Consider the following 25,111-nt stretch of genomic DNA (forward strand, 5'->3'; position numbering starts at 1 on the left):
ATACAGGTCTTTTGTCTCCTTAGGTAGGTTTATTCCTAGGTATTTTATTCTTTTTGTTGTAGTGGTAAATGTGAGTGTTTCCTTAATTTCTCTTTCAGATTTTTCATCATTAGTGTATAGGAATGCAAGAGATTTCTGTGCATTAATTTTGTATCCTGCTACTTTACCAAATGCATTGATGGGCTCTAGTAGTTTTCTGGCAGCATCTTTAGGGTTCTCTATGTATAGTATCATGTAATCTGAAAATAGTGACAGTTTTACTTCTTTTCCAATTTGGGTTCCTTCCATTTCTTTCTCTTTGATTGCTGTGGCTAAAACTTTGAAAACTATGTTGAATAATAGTGGTGAGAGTGGGCAACCTTGTCTTGTTCCTGATCTTAGTGGAAATGGTTTCAGTTTTTCTCCATTGAGAACGATGTTGGCTGTGGGTTTGTCATATATGGCCTTTATTGTGTTGAGGTAAGTTCCTTCTATGCCTACTTTCTGGAGAGTTTTTATCACAAATGGGTGTCGAATTTTGTCAAAGCTTTTTCTGCATCTATTGAGATGATCATATGGTTTTTCTCCTTCAATTTGTTAATATGATGTATCACGTTGATTGATTTGCGTATATTGAAGAATCCTTGCATTCCTGGAATAAACCCCACTTGATCATGGTGTATGATCCTTTTAATGTGCTGTTGGATTCTGTTTGCTAGTATTTTGTTGAGGATTTTTGCATCTATGTTCATCAGTGATATCGGCCTGTAGTTTTCTTTTTTGTGACATCTTTGTCTGGTTTTGGTATCAGGGTGATGGTGGTCTCATAGAATGAGTTTGGGAGTGTTCCTAGCTCTGCTACATTTTGGAAGAGTTTGAGAAGGAAAAGTGTTAGGTCTTCTCTAAATGTTTGATAGAATTCACCTGTGAAGCCATCTGGTCCTGGGCTTTTGTTTGTTGGAAGATTTTTAATCACAGTTTCAATTTCAGTGCTTGTGATTGGTCTGTTTATATTTTCTTTTTCCTCCTGGTTCAATCTCGGAAGGTTGTGTGTTTCTAAGAATTTGTCAATTTCTTCCAGGTTGTCTGTTTTATTGGCATATAGTTGCTTGTAGTAATCTCTCATGATCCTTTGTATTTCTGCAGGGTCAGTTGTTACTTCTCCTTTTTCATTTCTAGTTCTGTTGATTTGAGTCTTCTCCCTTTTTTCTTGATGAGTCTGACTAATGGTTTATCAATTTTGTTTATCTTCTCAAAGAACCAGATTTTATTGAACTTTGCTATTGTTTCCTTCATTTCTTTTTCATTTATTTCTGATCTGATCTTTATGATTTCTTTCCTTCTGCTAGCTTTGGGGTTATTTTGTTCTTCTTTCTCTAATTGCTTTAGGTGTAAGGTTAGGTTGTTTATTTAAGCTGTTTCTTGTTTCTTGAGTTAGGATTGTATTGCTATAAACTTCCCTCTTAGAACTGCTTTTGCTGCATCCCATAGGTTTTGGGTCATCGTGTTTTCATTGTCATTTGTTTCTAGGTATTATTTAATTTCCTATTTGATTTCTTCAGTGATCTCTTGGTTATTTAGTAGTGCATTGTTTAGGCTCCATGTGTTTGTATTTTTTACAGTTTTTTTTTTTTCCTTCAATTGATATCTAGTCTCATAGCATTATGGTCAGAAACAATACTTGATACTTAAAGTCCTTTTCTAGTACATCTGCCATTACTACTATTTCATGGATAGTTTTGTTGATTTGTTTTCCTTTAATTGGGCCATACTCATTTTTTTTTTTTTTTTTGCGTGCCTTGTGATTTTTTTTTTTCTTGAACACTGGACATTTGACTCTAACATTGTGGTAACTCTGGACATCAGATTATCTACCCTCCCCAGGTTTTACTTTTTTTGTTGTTGTTATTGATTTTGTTATTTTGATTATTTTAGACTGTCTCTGTGCTGTGGATCAGCTGCAGATGTTAACTTAAGGTCTCATCGTGTATTTTTTCATTCTTCTTTGGGCATGCACAAGTACTTTCTGATTTTCTCTGTATATGCTGTTGCTTTTGAATGTCCATGTTTTTAATATCTGGCTCCTGAAAGAGGAAAAAGGCGTGCTGTAACTTTAAATCCCCTGGAAGTCCTTCAGCTGGAGGGAGATGGGCTTGCATCAGTGTGGGTGGTGCAACAAACTGATGCCACCCGCTTTTTGTCTGTACCTCTGTGATCAGTAGCAGGGATCCCCAGTATTTGGAGACCAGGTTCCTTTCTTTGCCCATCCTGGCTCCAGCAAGCTGTGTACAGCTTTTCTAGTAATGTGGTGCACAGCTGCCTGCCACATGGCTGGGGGTGGAGGAAAGGTAGCTGCTACTTTGCTAGGAGCTGAAATTGAACTCAATTAATTGCAATTTTCCATCCAAGTCTTCCCCTGGAAGTGCAAGCCTTCAACAGCCCCCAGAGTTTAAATAATTACATTAGATACATCCTTCTGGTGGAATTGTCCAGATGTGAAGACAGATTCTTGGTGCTACCTACTCTGCCATCTTCCTAGAATCCTCTTCTGGATTATTTCTTTGACTTAGACAGTCATTTTTAGTTGGTAAGACTCATTTAAAATTAGCTTCTGAGTATCTAAACATCTGTTGTTAGAATCATTTTGTTTCTGTGGTTGTGTTTTTCAGCCACGTCTCTTGTACTATGAGATATATTTTTCATTAAATGATGATTTTCTGGTTTTAAACATTTTTTATTGAGATATAGTTGATTTACTATGTTTCAGGTGTACAGCAAAGTGATTGTTATACATACATATATTAATATATCTATATATATTCTTTTTCAGATTCTTTTCTATTATAGGTTATTTCATGATACTGAGTATAGTTCCCTGTGCTATACAGTACGTCTTTGTTGTTAATCTGTTATATATATACTAGTGTGTATGTGTTAATCTCAAATTCCTAATTTATCCTCCCCCCCCCTTTCCCCTTTGGTAACTGTAAGTTTGTTTTCATGTCTGTGAGTTTATTATTGTTTTGGAAACACATATTTTTTGTATCACATTATAGATTCCACACATAATTGATATCATATGGTATTTGTCTTTCTCTGTCTGACTTACTTCACTTAGTATGCTAATCTCTAGGTCCAGACATGTTGCTGCCAATGGCATTCTTTCTTTCTTTTTTATGGCCAAGTAATGTTCCATTGTGTGTGATATATATATACCACAACTTCTTTATCCATTCCTCTGTAGATGGACATTTATGTTGCTTCTATAGCTTCACTCTTGTAAATAGTGCCGCTGGGAACATTGGGGTGCATGTATCTTTTCAGCTTAGAATTTTTGTCTTTTCCAGATATATGCCCAGGAGTGGAATTGCTGGATCACATAGTAACTCTATTTGTAGCTTTTTAAGGAACCTCCATACAGTTCTCCATAGTGGCTGCAACAATTTACATTCCCACCAACAGTGTAGGAGTGTTCCCTTTTCTCTACACCCTCTCCAGCATTTATTATTTGTACTTTGATGATAGCCATCTGACCCGTAGTTTTGATTTGCATTTCTGTAATAATTAGCGATGTTGAGCATCTTTTCATGTGCCTGTTGGCCATCTGTATGTCATCTTTGAAGAAATGTCCATTTAGGTCTTCTGCCCATTTTTTGATTTGGTTGTTTGGTTTTTTTCATATTGAGCTGTATGAGCTGTTTTTATATTTTAGAAATTAATCCCTTGTCAGTCTCATTATTTACAAATATTTTCTCCCATTCAGTATGTTGTCTTTTCATTTTGTTTATGGTTTTCTTTGCTGTCCAAAAGCTTTTAAGTTTACTTAAGTCCCATTTGTTTATTTTTGCTTTTGTTTCCTTTGCTCTAGGAGATGAAGCCAAAAAATTATTGCTATGATTTATGTGAGTGTTCTGCTTATGTTTTCCTCTAGGAATTTTATAGTATCTGATCTTATGTTTAGGTCTTTAATCCATTTTGAGTTTTTTTTTTTTTGTATACGGTGTTAAAGAATGTTCTAATTTCATTCTTTTACATGTAGCTCTCCAGTTTTCCCAGCACCACTTATTGATGAGACTGTCTTTTCTCCATTGTATATTCCTTCCTCCTTTGTCATAGACTGACCATAGGTGCATGTGTTTGTTTCTGGGCATGTCTGTTTTTGTGCCAGTGCCATATTGTTTTGATTACTGTAGCTTTGTAGCATAGTCTGAAGTCAGGGAGCAGGGTTCCTCCAGGTCCATTTTTCTTTCTCAAGATTGTTTTGGCTATTTGGGGTCTTTTGTGTTTTCGTACAAATTTAAAAATTTTTGGTTCCAGTTCTGTGAAAAATGCCATTGGTAGTTTGATAGGGATTTAGCTGTACCTGTAGATTGCCTTGGGTAGTATTGTCATTTTGACAATATTGATTCTTCTAGTCCAAGAACACAGTATGTCTTTCCATTTGTTTGTGTCATTGTCAGTTTCTTTCATCAGCATCTTATAGTTTTCAGAGTATAGGTCTTTCACCTCCTGAGGTAAGTTTATTCCTACGTATTTTATTCTTTTTGATTTGATGGTAAATGGGATTGTCTTCTTAATTTCTTTTTCTGATATTTTGTTGTTAGTGTAGAGAAATGCAACAGATTTCTGTGTATTAGTTTTATATCCTTCAACTTTACCAAATTCATTGATGAGCTCTAGTAGTTTCCTGGTATCATCTTTGGGATTTTCTATGTATATTATCATATCATCTGCAGTGACAGTCTTATTCCTTCCTTTCCAATTTGGATTCTTTTTATTTGTTTTTCTTCTTTGATTTCTGTGGCTAGGACTTTCAAAACTACGTTGAATAAGTGGCGAGAGTGGGCATCCTTATCTTGTCCTACCTACTCTGCCATCTTTCCAGAATCCCCTTCTGGATATATTTGACAGTCATTATGAGTTGGTAAGACTCATTTAGAATTTGCTTCTGAGTATCTAAAAATTCACTGATAGAATCATTTGGTTTCTGTGGTTGTGTTTGTTTTTCAGCCATGTCTCTTGTACTACAAAATATTTTTTTCATTAAAAGATCATTTTCTTTTAAGACCAATAGATTTATATAGAAATTACAGACTAAGCCACGTATTCTTTGAGACTTTACTCTTCTCTGTAAATAGTGGTTGTGAAACTTGAAAACTAGATTGTGACTTTTACCCACATAAATATAGAGGGCTATAACCACAAATAAAACTACCTTGGACCCCTATATCATTGGGAATATTTTCTTATTAGAACAATGGTAGAAAGAAAGCTAAATCATTACAAACCAAAATGCAAAACAAATAAGTAAAATGTATCTGTATCTGGGATATCACAGTTTGGGTATTTAGATTGTCCTACAAGGAATGAATATACTTAGACGATTAAAAACCTGATTATTTTCAGATTAGTGTTCTTCCATGGATGTGTACTTGGTACCTGCATTTAGTCAGGAAACTGTCCCAATATGAGAGATAATCCTATTTATGATAATGTATTTGACATTCTACCCCAACTCTGCATATTTCAAATATTCCCTCAGTCAGTGTGACAATCAAAAGTGTTTCCCACATTTCTAGTCACCTCTCTAGGTTGAGGACCACTATTTTTAATGAAATAGATGGCTGTTAGGATAATTTTTTTTAATGCTTTTGTTCTGGAAATAGTAAAGAATACATTTGGGAGGAGTTGAGGAATATAGAAAAAAATTGATAAACTTCATAGGAGACTTCAGATTTTAAAGCCAATCAATCCTATGTTTAAAAAAAAATAAAAGATACATGCTTTTAAAATATACCTAGATGTAATTTTAGAAATAATGCTAGAAAGAAGTAAATATTATTTTTGAGATTCATTTTTATAGTGCTTTTTTATTGAGATATAGTTGATTTACAATATTGTATCAGTTTCAGGTGTACAACAAAGTGATTCAAAATTTTTATAGATTATACTGCATTTAAAGTTATTATAAAATATTGGCCATATTCCCTGTGCTGTGTAATATCTTCATAGTTCATATATTTTATACACAGTAGTTTGTACCTCTTAAGCCCTTACTCCTATCTTGCCCACCCCCCAACTGGTAATTTCTGATTTGTTCTCTATATCTGTGATTCTGTTTCTTTTTTGTTATATGTAGAATCTAAAAATAAGGCAAAAGAATGAATATAAGTGATAACATATAATATTTGTCTTTATCTGTCTGACTTACTTCATTAAGTATAATACTCTCCAGGTCCATCCATGTTGTTGCAAATGGCAAAATTTAATTCTTTGGTATGGCTGAGGAGAATTGCATTGTATATACACAGTCTTCTTTATCCATTCATCTATGGATAGACAGGTTGCGTCCTTATTTTGTCTTTTGTAAGTAATGCTGCTATGAACATTGAAGTGCATGTATCTTTTTAAATTACTGTTTTTGTTTTCTTCAGATATGTACCCACAAGTAGGACTGCTGTATCATATGGTAACTCTATTTTTAGTTTTTTAAGAAATCTCGATACTGTTTTCCATAGTGACTGCACCAATTTACATTCCCACCAACAGTGCACAAAGGATATCTTTTCTCCACATCATTGCCAACATTTGTGTTCTTTTTGATGATAGCCATTCTGACTGGTGTGAGGTTATATCTCATTGTGGTTTGTTTTTGTTTTTTTTTAGAATAGGTTGTTTACACATAGTTTTGTTTATTTACTTATTTAAAATAAATTCTTTATCTTTATATAATTTTTAAAGGTTTTAATTTATTTTTATACACTTTTAAAAGGTTACTTTCTATTTACAGTTATTACAAGTATTGGCTATATTCCCCATGTTGTACAATACATCCTTAAGACTATCTTACACCCAATAGTTTGTACCTCCCACTCCCCCATCCCTATATTGCCCCTCTCCCCTTCCCTCTCCCCACTGGTAACCACTAGTTTGCTCTCTATGAGTCTGTTTCTTTTTTGTTATCTTCACTAGTGTGCTGTAGTTTTTAGATTCCACATATAAGTGATATTCTACAGTATTTCTCTTCCTCTGTGTGACTTATTTCACCTAGCATAAAGGATTCAAAGTCCATACATGTTGCTGCAAATGGCAAAATTTCATTCTTTTTTATGGCTGAGTAATATTAATTTGTGTATATGTGTGTATATGTGTATATATATATATATATACACACACACACCACAACTTCATTCATCTGTTGATGAACACAGGTTGTTTCCATATCTGAGGTGCATATATATATTTTTTAACATCTTTATTGGAGTATAATTGCTTTACAGTGTTATGTTAATTTCTGCTGTATAACAAAGTGAATAGGCTATATGCATATGTATATCCCTATATCCTGTCTCTCTGCGGCTCCCTCTCACCCTCCTTACCCACCCATCTAGGTGGTCGCAAAGCACGGAGCTGATCTCCCTGTGCCATGCAGCTGCTTCCCACTAGCTATCTATTTTACTTCTGGTAGTGTATATATGTCCATGCCACTCTCTCATTTAGTACCAGCTTATCCTTCCCCCTCCCCGTGTCCTCAAGTCCATTCTCTATGTCTGCGTCTTTATTCCTCTCCTGCCCCTAGGTTCTTCAGAACCTTTTTTTTTTTTTTTAGATTCCATATATATGTGTTAGCATACAGTATTTGTTTTTCTATTTCTGACGTACTTCACTCTGTATGACAGACTCTAGGTCCATCCATTTCACTACAAATAACTCAATTTCATTTTTTATAGCTGAGTAATATTCCACTGTATATATGTGCCAAATCTTCTTTATCCATCCATCTGTCAATGGAAAATTAGGTTGCTTCCATGTCCTGCCTATTGTAAATAGTGTTGGAATGAACATTGTGGTATGACTCTTTTTAAATTACGATTTTCTCAGGGTATATGCCCAGGAGTGGGATAGCTGGGTCATGTGGTAGTTCTATTTTAAGTTTTTTAAGGAAGCTCCATACTGTTCTCCATAGTGGCTGTACCAAATTATATTCCCACCAACAGTGCAAGAGGGTTCCACTTTCTCCACATTCTCTCCAGCATTTATTCTTTGTAGACTTTGATGATGACCATTCTGACCAGTGTGAGGTGATAACTCATTGCAGTTCTGATTTGCATTTCTCTAATGATTAGTGATGTTGAGCATCTTTTCATGTGTTTGTTGGCAATCTGTATACCTTCTTTGGAGAAATGTCTATTTAGATCTCCTGCCCATTTTTGGATTGGGTTGTTTGTTTTTTTGATATTGAGCTTCATGAGCTGCGTGTATATTTTGGAGATTAATCCTTTGTCAGTTGCTTCATTTGCAAATATCTTCTCCCATCCTGAGGGCTGTCTTTTCGTCTTGTTTGTGGTTCCCATTGCTGTGCAAAAACTTTTAAATTTCATTAGGTCCCATTTGTTTGTTTTTGTTTTTATTTACATTTCTCTAAGACGTGGGTCAAAAAGGATCTTGCTGTGATTTATGTCAAAGAGTGTTCTTCCTAAGTTTTCCTCTAAGAGTTTTATAGTGTCTCTCCTTACATTTAGGTCTTTAATCCATTTTGAGTTTATTTTTGTGTATGGTGTTAGGAAATGTTCTAATTTCATTCTTTCACATGTAGCTATCCAGTTTTCCCAGCACCACTTATTGAAGAGACTCTCTTTTCTCTATTGTATACTCTTGCCTCCTTTAACAAAGGTAAGGTGACCATATGTGCTTGGGTTTATCTCTGGGCTTTCTATACTGTTCCATGGCTCTATGTTTCTGTTTTTGTGCCAGTATCATACTGTCTTGATTACTGTAGCTTTGTAGTTTAGTCTGAAGTCCAGGAGACTGATTCCTCTGACTCTGTTTTTCTTTCTCAAGATTGCTTTGGCTATTTGGGGTCTTTTGTGTTTCCATACAAATTGTGAAAGTCTTTGTTCTAGTTCTGTGAAAAATGCCATTGGTAGTTTGAAAGGGCATTGAATCTGTTGGTTGGTTTGGTTAGTATAGTCATTTTCACAAGGTTGATTCTTCCAATCCAAGAACATGGTATATCTCTCCATCTGTTTGTATCACCTTTATTTCTTTCATCAGTGTCTTGTAGTTTTCTGCATACAGGTCTTTTGTCTCCTTAGGTAGGTTTATTCCTAGGTATTTTATTCTTTTTGTTGTAGTGGTAAATGTGAGTGTTTCCTTAATTTCTCTTTCAGATTTTTCATCATTAGTGTATAGGAATGCAAGAGATTTCTGTGCATTAATTTCGTATCCTGCTACTTTACCAAATTCATTGATTAGCTCTAGTAGTTTTCTGGTAGCATCTTTAGGGATCTCTATGTGTAGTATCATGTCATCTGCAAACAGTGACAGCTTTACTTCTTTTTTTATTCGGATTCCTTTTATTTCTTTTTCTTCTCTGATTGCTGTGACTAAAACTTCCAAAATTGTGTTGAATAATAGTGGTGGGAGTGGGCAACTTTGTCTTGCTCTTGTTCTTAGAGGAAATGGTTTCAGTTTTTCACCATTGAGAATGATGTTGGCCGTGGGTTTGTCATATATGGCCTTTATTATGTTGAGGTAAGTTCCCCCTATGCTTACGTTCTGGAGCTATTTATCATAAATGGGTGTTGAATTTTGTCAAAAGCTTTTTCTGCATCTATTGAGATGATCATATGGTTTTTCTCCTTCAATTTGTTAATATGGTGTATCACATTGTTTTGCATATATTGAAGAATCCTTGCATTCCTGGGATAAACCCCATTTGATCACGGTGTATGATCATTTTAATGTGCTGTTGGATTCTGTTTGCTAGTATTTTGTTGAGGATTTTTGCATTTATGTTCATCAGTTATATTGGCCTGTAGTTTTCTTTCTTTGTGACATCTTTGTCTGGTTTGGTATCAGGGTGATGGTGGCCTTGTAGAATGAGTTGGGGAGTGTTCCTCCCTCTGCTATATTTTGGAAGAGTTTGAGAAGGATGGGTGTTGGCTCTTCTCTAAGTGTTTGATAGAATTCACCTGTGAAGCCATCTAGTCCTGGGCTTTTGTTTGTTGGAATATTTTAAATAACAGTTTCAATTTCAGTGCTTGTGATTGGTCTGTTTATATTTTCTGTGGTTCAGTCTCTGAAGATTGTGCTTTTCTAAGAATTCGTCCATTTCTTCCAGGTTGTGTTTTTTTGGCATATAATTGCTTGTACTAATCTCTCATGATCCTTTGTATTTCTGCAGGGTCAGTTGTTATATCTCCTTTTCCATGTCTAATTCTGTTGATTTGAGTCTTCTCCCTTTTTCTCTTGATGAGTCTGGCTAACGGTTTATCAATTTTGTTTATCTTCTCAGAGAACCAGATTTTAGTTTTATTGAGCTTTGCTCTTGTTTCCTTCATTTCTTTCTGATCTGATCTTTATGATTTCTTTCCTGCTAATTGTGGGGCTTTTTTATTCTTCTTCTCTAATTGCTTTAGGTGTAAGTTAGGTTGTTTATTTGAGCTGTTTCTTGTTTCTTGAGGTAGGATTGTATTGGTATAAACTTCCCTCTTAGAACTGCTTTTGCTGCATCCCATAGGTTTTGGTTGTTGTGTTTTCATTGTCATTTGTTTGTTTCTAGGTGTTTTTTGATTTCCTCTTTGATTTCTTCAGTGACCTCTTGGTTATTTAGTAGCATATTCTTTAGCCTCCATGTGTTTGTATTTTTTACAGTTTGTTTCCTGTAATTGATATCTAGTCTCATAGCATTTGGTCAGAAAAGATACTTAATATGATTCCAGTTTTTCAAGGCTCGTTTGTGACCCAAGATATGATCTATCCTGAAGAATGTTCCATGGGAACTTGAAAAGAAAGTGTATTCTGTTGTTTTGGGATGGAATGTCCTATTAATATCAATTAAGTCCATCTTGTTTAATGTGTCATTTAAAGCTTCTGTTTCCTTATTTATATTCATTTTGGATGATCTGTCCATTGGTGAAAGTGGGGTGTTAAAGTCTCCTACTATGATTGTGTTACTGTTGATTTCCCCTTTTATGGCTGTTAGCATTTGCCTTATGTATTGAGGTGCTCCTATGTTGGGTGCATAAATATTTACAATTGTTATATCTTCTTCTTGGATTGATCCCTTGATCATTATGTAGTGTCCTTCCTTGTCTCTTATAACATTCTTTATTCTAAAGTCTATTTTATCTGATATGAGTATTTCTACTCCAGCTTTCTTTTGATTTCCATTTGCATGGAATATCTTTTTCCATCCCCTCACTTTCAGTCTGTATGTGTCCCTAGATCTGAAGTGTGTCTCTTGTAGACAGCATATGTACAGGTCTTGTTTTTGTAACCACTCATCCTATGTCTTTTGGTTGGAGCATTTAATCCATTTACTTTTAAGGTAATTATTGATATGTATGTTCCTATGACCATTTTCTTAATTGTTTTGGGTTTGTTGTTGTAGGTCTTTTCCTTCTCCTGTGTTTCCTGCCTAGAGAAGTTCGTTTAGCATTTGTTGTAAAGCTGGTTTGGTGGTGCTGAATTCTCTTACCTTTTGCTTATCTGTTAAGGTTTTAATTTCTCTGTCGAATCTGAATGAGATCCTTGCTGGCTAGAATAATCTTTGTTGTAGGTTTTTCCCTTTCTTCACTTTAAATATGTCCTGCCACACCCTTCTGGCTTGCCGAGTTTCTGCTGAAAAATCAGCTGTTAACCTTTTGGGGATTACCTTGTATGTTAGTTTCTTTCCCCTTGCTGCTTTTAATGTTTTTGCTTTGTATTTAATTTTTGATAGTTTGATTAATATGTGTCTTGGTGTGTTTTTCTTAGTGTTTATCCTGTTTGGTACTCTCTGTGCTTCCCAGACTTTGACTATTTCTTTTCCCATGGTAGGGAAGTTTTCAACTATAATCTCTTCAAATATTTTCTGAGACCCTTTCTTTTTTTCCCTTCTTCTTCTGGGACCCCTATAATTCGAATGTTGGTGTATTTAATGTCCCAGAGGTCTCTGAGACTGTCCTCAATTCTTTTCATTCTTTTTTCTTTATTCTGCTCTGCAGTAGTTATTTCCACTATTTTATCTTCCAGGTCACTTATCCATCCTTCTTCCTCAGTTATTCTGCTAATGATTCCTGCTAGAGAATTTTTATTTCATTTATTGTGTTGTTCAACACTGTTTGCTCTTTAGTTCTTCTAGATTCTTGTTATATGTTTCTTGTATTTTCTCCATTCTGTTTATGAGATTTTGGATCATCTTTATTATCATTACTCTGAATTCTTTTTCAGGTAGGTTGCATATTTCATTTATTTCGTCTTGCAGGTTTTTACCTTGCTCCTTTGTGTGTAAGAATTTGTTTTGTCATTTCATTTTTTATTCTTTTGATGGGTGGTGCTGTATTCCTATCATCATTTTGTTTGTTTGGCCTGAGACGTCCAGCATTGGAGTTTGCAGACAGTTGGATTGAGCTGGGTCTTGGTGCTGAAATGAGGACCTCCAGGAGGCCTCACTCCAATTGATATTCCCCAGGGTCTGAGGTTCTCTGTTAGTCCAGCAGTTTGGACTCTGAGCTCCCACTGCAGTAGCTCAGGCCCTACTTCTGGCCTGGGAACCAAAATCCTGAAAAGTTTGTAGCACAGTAAAAAACAAAAAAGGAAGAAAAAAAGAGTAGTACAATATCAAAGAAAAGAATAAAAAACAAAATAAAATTAGAAAAATAAAAAATATATTAGGAAAAATAAAACTACATTTGTAACAATTGCAACAGGTAAAATAAAACCACAAAGAAAAAAAAAAGGGCAGGGGGAAACAAGCCAAAAAAGAGATCACAAACAAAGTATAATGGCTAAAATAAAATTAATTAGAAAAATAAAAGATTAGGAAAAATAAAATTATGAAAGAATCAACAACAATGAATCAACAAGGTAAAACAATCTAAAAGAGGAAAACAGAAAAGAAGAGAAAAAAGCCTTGGCTGTGAGGGTGGAGTTTAGGTGGGGGTGGGTGGAACCTGGGCACAGTTTTGGGTGGGGCGGGACCTAGGCAGGTTGGGGGGCAACGTTCAAGCATGGGGTGGGGCCTCTGCTTAGGACCTGCACAGAAGGGGAGAGGCAGCAAATCAAAAGGAGGGCCTCTGGAGAGTGGAGCTCCCGAGTTTGAAGGTAGGGCCCTGAGTGAGGGTGTGTGGGTGGGGTTTAGGCCCAGCTCGTTGGGGGGGGGGGGTCTCTGAGTGTAGGGGTGGGGCTTGGGTTCTGTGAAGGAGGGAGGCTCTGAGTGTAGAGGATTAGGTCCAGAGCTGAACAGGCTCCCCAGTGCCTAAGTGGACAGGGAAAGTGCTGGCCCTGTTCCCTTCCCTTCTTTCATGCCCTTCCCCCACCCTCTCCCCCATCACTGCTGGACCCCTAACTAACTGTGGGTGGCTCCCACTGGGTATAGGAACTCCTCCCCTCCCCAGCCACCCCTCAGCAGTGCCAGTCCCCAAGGTCCAGCCTTTACTTTTGCAGCCCCTTCCCTCTCACTCCCTCAGGACCTGTGCAGCTGGAGGGGTCTCAGTGGGCAGAGGATCAGGCCTGGGATCTCAACAGGTTCCTGGGGGTCCAAGGGGGCAGGGGAAACTTGGCCACACTCCCTTTTGATCTTCTGCCCTCCCAATGGTTCCCCTATTTCCTCCTTTGGGCTTGGGATCCCTTCCCCTCAGGGGCGCCAGTCCCATCTCACCTCCACTTCTCCTCCCCCTTCACTCCGCCCGCACCCCACATCCTACCTGGTTGCTGCAGGTTCCTCCCATCCCCTTAGTTGTTCGTGGTCCCCCACCAGTCCCTTGTAGGTGCCCTAGTTGTGAGGAGACGCAAATTCTGCATCCTCCTAGTACACCATCTTGACTCTGCCTGCCCTCACTGTGGTTTTGATTTTCATTTCTCTGATGATTAGCAACGATGAGCATATTTTCATGTGCCCATTGAACATCGGTATGTCTTCTTTGGAAAAATATCTATTCAGGTCTTCTGCCCATTTTTTAATTGGATTGTTTGCTTTTTTGATATTGAGTTGTATGAGCTGTTTATACATTTTGGATATTAACCCCTTAACGGTCTTATCGTTAGAAAGAAGTAATTTTAATGGTTGCTCAGTTAGGGCAGTCAATGATAACTCAAAGAGATCCAACAAAAGAAAGGGGAGAGCTCATGGGAAACCTGGAATAAATAACCCAGAAAAAACTAATGTCCCCCCAAACTGACATTTATTGAAACTCACTCAGATGTTGCTTGTGTCCTGAGGAAAAATGTTCAAGACATTTATGGAATTAGAAATCTAAGAGAAGTTATAGGAGCATGATGTAAAAGTAAAGGGCAAACAGGGAAGGCTACAATTAGTAGAAATAAATCCTGGGGTAGATTTTGGAATGAGGGGATTTCCTCTAGCTCGAACTACCCAGAAGAGGTAAGATGTTTCTGAACTATGAGTGGTAGTTCATGACCAGACCAGGTGTTAACCTCATAATGCATTAGAAGTAAAACACAGAAACTGTAACTGAGATGCAAAAAAGAACCCTTAAATGATGAAATGACCCATCACCTAGTCTACTGGTGCAAGAAATTGTGACCTGTATTCTTCATACTTCTGATCTGGCTGTTTACTCAGAGCCAGATCATTAAACTTTGTGCACACCTCTCTAAGTAGAGAGCAGGAATGTAGATCAGAGGGACCCAAAAGATGAACACTCTTTCCAAGGGAGAAGAATAAATACAATAAAATTGATGGAATTCAGAGGCCTTGGGAAACTGAAGATAACCATGAATGCTTGGATGAGGTCAGAGCACTATTTAGGCAATAAATGATTGGGGTTGTCCAAGTTTTAGAGCTACAAATGTTGTCAATATAATTATCTGCTATACAGCTGACCCTTGAATAATGTGGGGTTTGAGGCACTTACCCTCAACACAATGGAAAATCCGTGTATAAATTTACAGTTTTTTCTCTGTATCTGGAGTTCTGCATATGTGGATTCAAACAGCTAGAGATCCTGTAGTACTGAAGTAAATATTGAAAAAAATCCACATATAAGTGACCTGTGTTGTTCAAGTATCCACTATAATTATAAATTACCCCACTCAGGTGAAATCGGTGTTTTTAAGAACTGGTAAGAGTCCAACTGGGATAACATAAACCCAATGAGAGAGGAAGCAGACCAGATCTATGGTCCTTGCACTTTGCTAGGCCTGGGGTGTCTACCTTAAACTCAGTGAAATCTATGGGACTTTACTGTTGATACTGAGGTTTTACTTTCCACAGTTAAATCTTTTAATTTTAGAAAGATACCTTTAAGACAGGATGAGAATTCACAATATCTAGTTCAAAGAGGCAAATTTAAACCTGAATGTAGAAGATGTAGGCTTGTGAGGTCCTCTTAGCCTAATAATTCTTAGGGGTCTAGTTGAATTAAAAATCATCATAGATTTGTGCAACAGACAAATTGATAGAGGTTGAATAATGTCATACCCATTTCTTGTGCATCCATGATTATTAAATCCTGGGAAGTTGAGAGAGATTTCAGATGAATACCATGTAAAGAAATAGATGTCTGGGTCCAGTAGTGGTCATCTCCTTTATATAGGTGGAAGTTCTAGGAGGCCGTCCAATGAACCATGAACAGTATATCATAAGAATCAATAATTGAAATGGATATACAAAAAAAGGACAGATATCTCTTGCTCCTGCACCATATATTGACTCAATTGTCTGTACAGAAGCCAAATGGGACTTTAGAGACTTATGTTCAATTTTAGGGAGGGTAATCTTGTACCCAGTTTGGGACTGTCTTGTCTTACTCTTGTTTCTGTGTGACTATTAATACAGCCATGTTTTACTCTTAGAAGGGTCCCTCTTTAGAAGACAAGTCATTTGGTTATCACGCAGTTATAGAGGACTTAAAGCAAATACCAAATCCAACTGCTTCTATGGTAGCCAGAAATTGAAATGGGAAATTTTTATAAATGAGAAAGTCCTGGGGAAATGAATTAGATTTAGCAAATAAATGTTAGTCTATACACCTGAAACATATGGCAGTGCAAAACTGCATTTGGGAGCAACTTATACAGTTGATATGATTGATTGTTATTCTTTACATTTTCTGGTGTATGTCAGGAAATTTCAATAGATGTATGCAGGAGGCCATCAAAGATAAAGCAAATGATAGAATTATTCTATTAATGTCCACATCAGAGGATAAAGATCAGGAAATAAACAGACTATCATCTTAGGGAATTAAAGATAGTTGTTTGGAAGTAAATAGGGAAGTGGCAAGCAATACTTGGGAATTAACTCCCTCCTGGAGACAAGAGGATAGAAAAGTTAATTAGATTACTACTTAGGCCACCAGTGAAATATCTACCACTGTTAATACTTTTACTGGATTCTGCCAGGAATTTAAACACAATATAGTGAAATATTCCTGCCTAAATACATAGGTTGAATGTAATACCCACTAGGACTGGATAGTCCATCACATATTAATGGAAGGCAGCTTTCTTGGGCAAATATGTCTGTTTCTAGAAGCAAAATACCTCTCAGATGGGACAGGCATCCGATGTATATTCCTATAGGTGCAGAGAATGGTAGGACTGGTCTTTGGACTTTAAGACTAAGTTACCGTCTCACAATTTTATTAGTAACAAAATTGATATCTTGGCCTCTTTATGTCTGCATTGGTTCTGAGATTAGAAGGGGAAAATGGGTATAATATTTATATCCTCTCAAATTCTAACATCAGTCCATGTTCTTTTATATACCAGTCTCTAGAACACTGTCATTGCAGCCACAGTGCCTATTCCAAATCCTGGAACACAGTAATGTTTGTTGGAAAAATGCATGTATTTTAGTACATTTTAATTTAATAATTTAAATTTATTTTAATCCTTATAATAACTTGTTGAGTGAAGTATGAAAAACCTGTTTTAATAAAATGGCAAACTGTGGCTCAAGAGGGTAAATGACTGAGAATCAAACTCATTTCTGTTCCCAAATTTTATCCTTCTTTTCTTTCTGTGGAGAGAAAGCAAGATAACCATCTTATAGAATAACCTGGCAATGACATAGTAATTTGAGATAAACTAAACAGACAGGTTGAGGGACACTTTGGAAATCTTAAATGCCAGATTAAGAAGTTTGAAATTACACTGGTAAGTTATTGAGAGTAAAAAATTTTTGAGGAGAATCATGGGGTTTATTTGTAGAGATAAATAGTAAATTAGAAGGTGATAGATTGAAACTTAGACACTGTTAGGGAGGCTGATGCACTGTTTTGGTGCATGAGGTTGTAGCAGCCTGAATTAGGTTAGTGATAATAGGAATGGAAAATGATGGGAATTATAGGATATTTAATTTTTTAATTAATAAATTTTAAATGTTATCAGTATATTATTAATATTAGTTTGGATTTACATTATGTATCTGTTACCCAAGAAGTCCATCCAAGTAATTTATCCAGTTGCAGATTATTCATAAGATACCTAACAGGTGCCAAAATGTGCTTCATTATTCATTATAAATCTGAGTGGAACCATGAAGTAATGCTATTTCTCAAAAGCATACTCAATACTCTCACATCTTATGTGATTCCAAGGTTATAGTTTAACAGCAGTTTAATCGTTGACATTAATTTAAATTTTAGTCTTCTTTCTCCTTAAGGCACCACTTTGATTTTACTGTTCCTCTGCTGGAAAGCTTTCCCTGGTCCCTATTATTTTCCAGAGTCCATAATTGGTTCATCATAATGTCAGCTCAACCAAACTTTTATCCTGTATCTTCAACTCTCCTATATAAAATTCAAATAATTGAAAAAAAGCATAAAGAATCAAAATATCTTATTCTACACCTAAGTCTTATAATCCTATTTTTGTAGCTTTGCTTATAGGATGCCCGTTTTCAGTTCCAGCTCTGGAGTGAATCTGTTTACGTTCAAAGCCATGTGACCTGGGATAAGTTCTGACTTCCCTGTACCTGTCCCTTGATTTCTTCTTCTTGTTTTTGGTTTTTTTTTTTTTTTTTTTTTTTGATAAGGATAAGGATTAAATAGGTAATATTGTAGTAAGAGATAATTATGTCTACAGGTAGTAGGCACTCAAATATTAGCTATAATAAATATTGTTATTTTGACTAGCAGGTCTGATCTACTCCAAAATAAGTGATATTCCTTGAAGTACAGAATCTACAGATTTTTCCATTGAAGTTTTTCCAATTGATTTAACTAAAATATTACCAGTGTCATATCTTTGGGTGTGAGGTGTTTGTTAGAAAGAAAAGGACATGACTCATTCATTTAGTTTTTTGAAGCTAAAGACATCAGATCTTTTTCTCTAAGCAACCACTCAGTGTGTCAAAGGGAACTCTAATAGCATTCTTTTCTCTTTCACGTAGCTTAGCTAACTCTTGATGTCTTTATTTCTGTTCCCTGAGGAAGCATAAATGCACATCCTAGTTAACATAAATTTACTCCTGCTGACTTAACAATTTTATATCAGAAATGGAATTCAGAGGCTCACCCTGATTTTCTTATTAATGGCTAAATACTCTAAAGGTATTCTATGAGCAATTCCTCAGATGAGTATAGTAACAAAATAGATAAGGATTTTACCTAAAGAATAATTGGAGATGCTGAGGTATCTTAAGCAGGAAACATTAACTGTGAAAATAAGTTATTTTATACATTAACTACTAGAATGCAACCTTTTCATTTCAAGTAAAAAAGGCTGTTGTTTTGTGATGTTGATTTTGAAATGTTTTCATTCTTATATTTATAATGTTATATCTTTTTAGTATCTTCTGATATGAACTAATTTGTCCTTTTTTGTTGTTGATTTTGTTCCATAGACAAAATTATGTTAATCAAAGAAGTCAGGTGCCATGCAGTCATTTATAATAGACCTGTGTTTGAGTCAATAAATTATCTCTATTAAACAGATATGACTGTTCTCAGTCTGAGATGATTAAGATGGCAGAAAATGTATGTGAATATCTTTTGAGTTCTAGCAAAAATAGATGGATGTTTTATTTGGTGTATAGGAAGAACATTTTTAAAAGAGTGAATACTTTTTACAAAAAATAAAACTAATATTTGTTGATAGTAAGGAGTTTAAAAATGTAGAAAGATAATCTAGGTGCCAACTGAGATCTTCCCCTTTGGGACACTGACATGTCTTGGCACACCCTCGTCTACTGGGAATCACTGTAAATAAAATAGGCTGCTTGGAGGGTCACAGAGGTTTAAGAGACAACCAAGAGCTAGGGCAGTACTGAATGGTAAGGTTTATATCTTACATGAGATCACTCCTTCCTGACAGGGAGAGGTGGCTGTTTTATCTAATGCATAAGAGCCACACAAAGTCAAGAAAAATATAAATAGAGGAATATGTTCCAAACTAAAGAACAAAATAACACTTTACAGAAAAAAAAACCCTTAATAAAACAGAAATAAGTAATTTACCAGATGAAGAGTTCAAAATAATGGTCATTAAGATGCTAACCAAACTCTGCAGAGGAATGGATGAACAGAGAAAAATCTAAGAAAGTACCAAATAGAAGTCACAGAGCTAAAGAATACAATAGAGAAAGGGAGACAAGATGGCGGAGTAGAAGGATTTGAGCTCACTTCCACTCATGAAAACACCAAAATCACAACTAACGAACTGCTGAGCAACCATCAACAAAAAAGACAGACTGGAAACTACCAAAAAAGATGTTCTACATCCAAAGACAAAGAAGAAGCTACAATGAGATGGTAGGAGGGGCACTTTTGTGATGGTCAGTGGGTAGGTGACCCACAAACTGGAAAATAATTATATCAAAGAGGTTCTCCCACAGGAGTGAGAGTTCTGAGCCCCATGGCAGGCTCCCCAGCCTGGGGGTCTGGCAATGGGAGAAGGAGCCCTCAGAGCATTTGGTTTTGAAGACCAGCTGGGCATGAGTGCAGGAGCTCAACAGGACTGGGGGAAACAGAGTTTCCACTCTTGGAGGATGCACACACGTTATCACATGCACTGGGACCCATGGTAAAGCAGTGGCCCCATAAGAGCCTGGGCCAGACCTACCTGTGAGCCTTAGAGGGATCTCCTAGTGAGGTGCAGGTTGGCTGTGACCCACTGTGGGGGCAAGGACACTGATGGCAGAGGCCCCAAGGAATATTCCTCAGCATGAGCTCTCCCAGAAGTTGCCATTTTGTCACTGAGGCCTGGCCCCACCCAACAGCCTGCAGGTTCCAGTACTGGGATGCCTCTGCAAACAACCAACTGGTAGGGAACACAGCACCACCCATCAACAGACAGACTGCCTAAAGTCGTCCTGAGCCCACAGCCACCTTTATACACACCCCTGCCCACCAGATAGAAAAGACCAAGCTCCACCCACAGTGGGCAGACACCAGAAGCAAGAAGAACTATGATCCTGCAGCCTGTGGAATGAAGACCACAAACACAGAGTTAAACAAAATGAGATGGCAGAGCAATATGTTTCAGATGAAGGAACAAGATAAAAACCTCAGAAGAACAATTAAGTGAAGTGGAGATAGGCAATCGGCCTGAAAAAGAATTCAGAATAATGATAGTAAAGATGATGATCCAAGATCTCAGAAAAAGAATGGAGGCGCAGACTGAGAAGATACAAGAAATGCTTAACAAAGAGCTAGAAGATTTAAAGAATAAACCAGAGGTGAACAATACAATAACTGAAATGAAAAATACACTAAAAGGAATCAATAGCAGAATAAATGAGGCAGGAGAATAAATAAGTGAGCTGGAAGACAGATTGGTAGAAATAACTAACTGCTGCAGAACAGAATAAAGAAAGATGAAAAGAAATGAACACAGTCTGAGAGACCTCTGGACAACATGAAACACACCATGGGGGGTGTGTAGGGGTCCCAGAAGGAGAACAAAGAGAGAAAGGACCTGAGAAAATATTTGAAGAGATAATAGCCAAAACCTTCCCTAACATGGGAAAGGAAACACTTGCTCAAGTCCAGGAAGCACAGAGAGTCCCAGGCAGGATTAACCCAAGAGGAACATGCCAAGACACATATTAATCAAATTGACAAAAATTACAAACAAAGGGAAAATATGAAAAGCAACAAATAACATACAAGGGAATTCCTATAACGTTATCAGCTGATTTTTCAACATAAACTCTGCAGGCCACAAGGGAAGGGCATGATATATTTCAAGTTATGAAAGGGAAAAACCTACAACCAAGAATACTCTACCCAGCAAGGCTCTCATTCAGATTCGACAGATAAATCAAAAGCTTTACAGACAAGTAAAAGCTAAGAGTATTCAGCAGCACCAACAAACCAACTTTACAACAAATGCTAAAGGCCCTTCTCTAGGTGGAAAAGAAAAGGCCACAACTAGAAATAAGAAAATTATTAATGTAAAAATACACCAGTAAAGGCAAACATACAGGAAAGGTAGGAAATCATCCACATGCAAATATGATATCAAAACCAGCAACTGTGAGAAGAGGAGAGTAAAAATTCAGGAAATTGGAAATGCATTTGAAATTAACAAACCAGCAACTTAAAACAATCTTGTACTGCTTTATCAAAACCTCATGGGAAATGCAAACTAAAAAACTGCAACAGATACACAAAAAAGAAAAAGTAAACCAAATACACTAAAGATAGTCATCAAATCACAAAAGAGGAAGGGGAGAAAAACAACCTACAAAAACAAATCCAAAACAATTAACAAAATGGCAATAAGAACACATATCAATAATTACATTAAATGTAAATGGATAAATGCTCCAACCAAAAGACATACACTGGCTGAATGGATACAAAAACAAGACCTGTATATATGCTGTCTACAAGAGACCCATTCAGATCTAGGGACACATACAGACTGAAAGTGAGGGGATGGAAAAAGGTATTCCATACAAATGGAAATCAAAAGAAAGCTGGAGTAGCAATACTCATATCAGACAAAATAGACGTTGAAATAAAGAGACAAAGAAGGACACTACATAATGATTAAGGGATCAATCCAAGAAGAAGATATACCAATGGTAAATATATATGCACCCAACATAGGAGCACCTCAGAACATAAGGCATATGCTAACAGCCATAAAAGGAGAAATCAACAGTAACACAATAATAGTGTGAGACTTTAACACCACACTTACATCAATGGACATAATGTTATGTAAGATCATTCAGACAGAAAATTAATAAGGGAACACAGGCCTTAAATGACACATTAGAGCAGATGGACTTAACTGATATTTATAGAGCATTCCATCTGAAAGCAACAGAATATATTAATACATTCTTCTCAAGTGTACATGGAACATTCTCCAGGATAGATCACATGCTGAGCCAAAAATCAAGCCTCAATAAATTTAAGAAAATTGAAATCACATCAAACATCCTTCCAGACCAAAACACTATGAGATTAGAAATCAACTACAAAAAAACAAAAGACAAAAACAAAAACACTGTAAAAAACACAAACCCATGGATGCTAAACAACATATTACTAAACAACCAGTGGATCACTGGAGAACTCAAAGAGGAGATCAAAAAGATACCTAGAGACAAATGAAAATGAAAACATGACCATCCAAAACCTATGGGAACAAAGCAAAGCAGTTCTAAGAGGGAAGTTTATAGAAATATGATCTTACCTCAGGAAACAAGAAAAATCTCAAATAAACAACTTAACCTTACACGTAACACAACTAGAGAAAGAAGAACAAACAAAACCCAAAGTTAGTAGAAGGAAAGACATCATAGAGATCAGAGCAGAAATAAATGCAATAGAGATGAAGAAAACATTAGAAAAGATCAATGAAACTAAAAGCTGGTTCTTTGAAAAGATAAACAAAATTGATAAACCTTTAGCCAGACTCATCAAGAAAAAGAGGGAGAGGGCTCAAATCAGTACAATTAGAAATGAAAAAGGAGAAGTTACAATGGACACCATAGAAATACAAAGAATCATAAGGGACTATTACAAGCAATTTTATGCCAATAAAATGGACAACCTGGAACAAATGGACAAATTCTTAGAAAGGTACAATCTTCCAAGACTGAACCAGGAAGATATAGAAAATATGGACAGACCAATCACAAGTACTGAAATTGAAACTGTGATTTAAAAATTTCCATCAAACAGAAGTCCAGGAACAGACGTCTTCACAGGTGAATTCTTTCAAACATTTAGAGAAGAGTTATTCTTATTCTTCTGAAACCATCCCAAAAAATTGCAAAGGAAAGAACACTCCCAAACTCATTCTATGAGGCCACCATCACCCTGATACCAAAACCAGAAAAAGGTACCACAAAAAATGAAAATTACAGACCAATATCACTGATGAACATAGACACAAAAATCCTTATCAAAACTAGTAAACCAAATCAACAACACATTAAAAGGATCATACACCATGATCAAGTGAGATTTATTTTAGGGATGCAAGTATTTCTCAACATCCACAAATCAATCAGTGTGATACACCACATCAACAAATTGAATAAAAACCTTATGATCATCTCAATGGATGCAGAAAAAGCTTTTGACATAATTCAACACCCATTTATGATAAAAACCCTCCAAAAAGTGGGCATAGAGGGAACATAATCAAAGCCATATATGACAAACCTACAGCTAACATCATATTCAATGGTGAAAATATGAAAGCATTTCCTCTAAAATCAGGAACAAGAAAAGGATGTCCACACTCTAGACACCTTGATTAAACGTAGTTTTGGAAGTCCTAGCCATGGCAATCAGAGAAGAAAATGAAATAAAAGGAATCCAAATTGGAAAAGAAAAAGTAAGACTGTCACTGTTTGCAGATGACATGTTAACTATACATAGAAAATCCTAAAGATGCTACCAGAAAACTACTAGAGCTCATCAATGAATCTGGTAAAGTTGCAGGATACAAAATTAATACACAGAAATTTCTTGCATTTCTATACGCTAACAACAAAAGTTCAGAAAGAGAAATTAAGGAAACAATCCCATTTACCATTCACCATCCATGACCAATCCATTTACCACTGCATTAAAAAGAATAAAATACCTAGGAATAAACCTACCTAAGGAGACAAGAGACCTGTACTCTGAAAACTATAAGATGCTGATGAAAGCAATTGAAGGTGACACAAGTACATGGAAAGATATACCATGTTCTTGGATTGGAAGAACCACTATCTTCAAAATGACTATACTACCCAAGGCAATCTACAGAGTCAATGCAATCTCTATCAAATTACCAATAGTATTTTTCATAGAAATAGAACAAAAAAAATTTTTTTAATTTTTATGGAAACACAAAAGACCCGAAATAGCCAATGTAATCCTGAGAAAGAAAAATGGAGCTGGAGGAATTAGGCACCCTGACTTCAGACTATAATACAAAGCGACAGTAACCAAAACAGTATGGTACTGGCACAAAAATATAAATATAGATTAATGGAACAGGATAGGAAGTCCAGAAATAAACCCACACACCTTTGGTCAATTAATCTATGACAAAGGAGGCAAGAATATACAATGAAGAAAAGACAGTCCCTTCAATAAGTGGTGCTGGGAAAACTGGACAGCTACAGGTAAAAGAATGAAATTAGAACATTCTCTAACACCATACACAAAATAACCTCAAAACTGATTAAAGATCTAAATGTAATACTGGACACTATAAAACTCTTAGAGGAAAACATAGGCAGAACACTCTCTGACATAAATCACAGCAATATCTTTTTTGATCCACCTTCCAGAGTAGTGAAAATAAAAACAAAAATAAACAAATGGGACTTAAGTAAACTTAAAAGCTTTTGCACAGCAAAGAAAACCAAAACAAAATGAAAAGACAACCCACAGAATGGGAGAAAATATTTGCAAATGATGCTATGACAAGGGATTAATCTCCAAAATATACAAACAGCTCATGCAGCTCAATATCAAAAAAACACACAACCCAAACAAAAAATGGGCAGAAGATCTAAATAGACATTTCTCTAAAGAAACATACAGATGGCCATAAAGAAAAGATGCTCAACATCACTAATTATTAGAGAAATTCAAATCAAAACTACAATGAGGTATCACCTCACAGGAGTCAGAATGGCCATTATCAAAAAATCTACCAAGAACAAATGCTGGAGAGGGTGTGCTGAAAAGGGAACCCTCCTACACTGTTGGTGGGA

General features: G+C 36.2%; 1 protein-coding gene across 5 annotated transcripts in view; it reads left to right on the forward strand.

Annotated features, from left to right (window-relative positions):
- TMTC2 (transmembrane O-mannosyltransferase targeting cadherins 2) overlaps positions 1-25,111 on the forward strand; it is a 1,049,079-nt gene that overhangs the window by 959,741 nt on the left and 64,227 nt on the right. The window lies entirely within an intron of this gene.

This window comes from Balaenoptera ricei, chromosome 10 (genome assembly GCF_028023285.1).
Source record: "Balaenoptera ricei isolate mBalRic1 chromosome 10, mBalRic1.hap2, whole genome shotgun sequence".
Lineage (NCBI taxonomy): Eukaryota > Metazoa > Chordata > Mammalia > Artiodactyla > Balaenopteridae > Balaenoptera > Balaenoptera ricei.